This window comes from Diaphorina citri, unplaced genomic scaffold (assembly GCF_000475195.1).
Source record: "Diaphorina citri unplaced genomic scaffold, Diaci psyllid genome assembly version 1.1 scaffold2695, whole genome shotgun sequence".
NCBI lineage: Eukaryota > Metazoa > Arthropoda > Insecta > Hemiptera > Psyllidae > Diaphorina > Diaphorina citri.
Window position 1 is genome coordinate 1 of NW_007380112.1, and position 1,128 is coordinate 1,128.

The window sequence follows — 1,128 nt, forward strand, 5'->3', positions numbered from 1 at the left end:
TTTCTCTTTCCATTTTTTAGCCCGTCCTTCCTTTATTATTACAATAGTAATGATAAAAGGTATAAGGGACGGACTATTTAATTGTATTCGCTTCGGTGTCGTCTGTCTGTCACTCTGTCTGTCTGTCCCCATAGAAGGACTTATCCAAATCTGGTCGACCTATATATCAAATTAAAGGTCTTTTTACCAGGAACACGAAAGTGGTGGTGCAAATTTTGTCCAGAGAACCTGAAAGCCAAAAAACCAGAAAAAATGGTTTTGTTTTCTCACACAAATGAGCTCTGATCTCGAAATTTGTCGCGACGACCTATGAACTCAAAGCGAGAAAGTTTTAGATAACACTTCAGTCGTTATTTTAAGACCGGTTTTAGCGTCACCTGTGTTAAGCTACGCCGAGCAAGGCCCATAAATGGATGGGTGACTTTAACATTATATTGGGAATAAAGGGAGAACGGGCTCTAGTCTTGATTTTAAATCATTACATGAAAGTAAAATCGAAAAATCAAATCAAGAATAATAATAAACTGAATATTAAACAAATTAGGTAGGTACAAGGTACATAGGTACTGATTTTCTCTAATCACGATCGAATAAACTACGGCAGCTAAAAAATTTCCCGGAGGGACGACCCCGCACCAGTTGTTCTCTCTCATGACGAGCTTTACACCTCACTAGCCTGTGTTTCAATCTTAGAATTCCTTGCCGATGGGTCTTCCTTTGGTATTTTAATTCGTCGACCTATATTCAGTGATCAATGATGAATTGATTATATAGTGTATTCCCAATTATTTCCCTCTAGTCAGGCTAGTTAACCCTCAGTTGGTAGCGCGTCCCCGTGGCCCTGTAGAAGCGCTAGGCCGCTGGGGTGGCATTCACGCGCGTGGCGGATTTTATCCTAAACGGATAATGTTCGTTTCTCGGAACGGCTGGCTTCTCCTATCTCTGTCTTCCTTCTCTCTTCGATTTCGGGACGATAATGACCATAGCAGTTAGAGTTCCCCGAATATCAAACCAATTTAAAAAAAAAAAGGTTGTATTCACGGCTAAGTGTGAAAATTATCAAAGTAATAATTTAACTAGAAATCGAATCAGATTAATAGAAAATTTAAAAGATTTTGTGAAACTCTT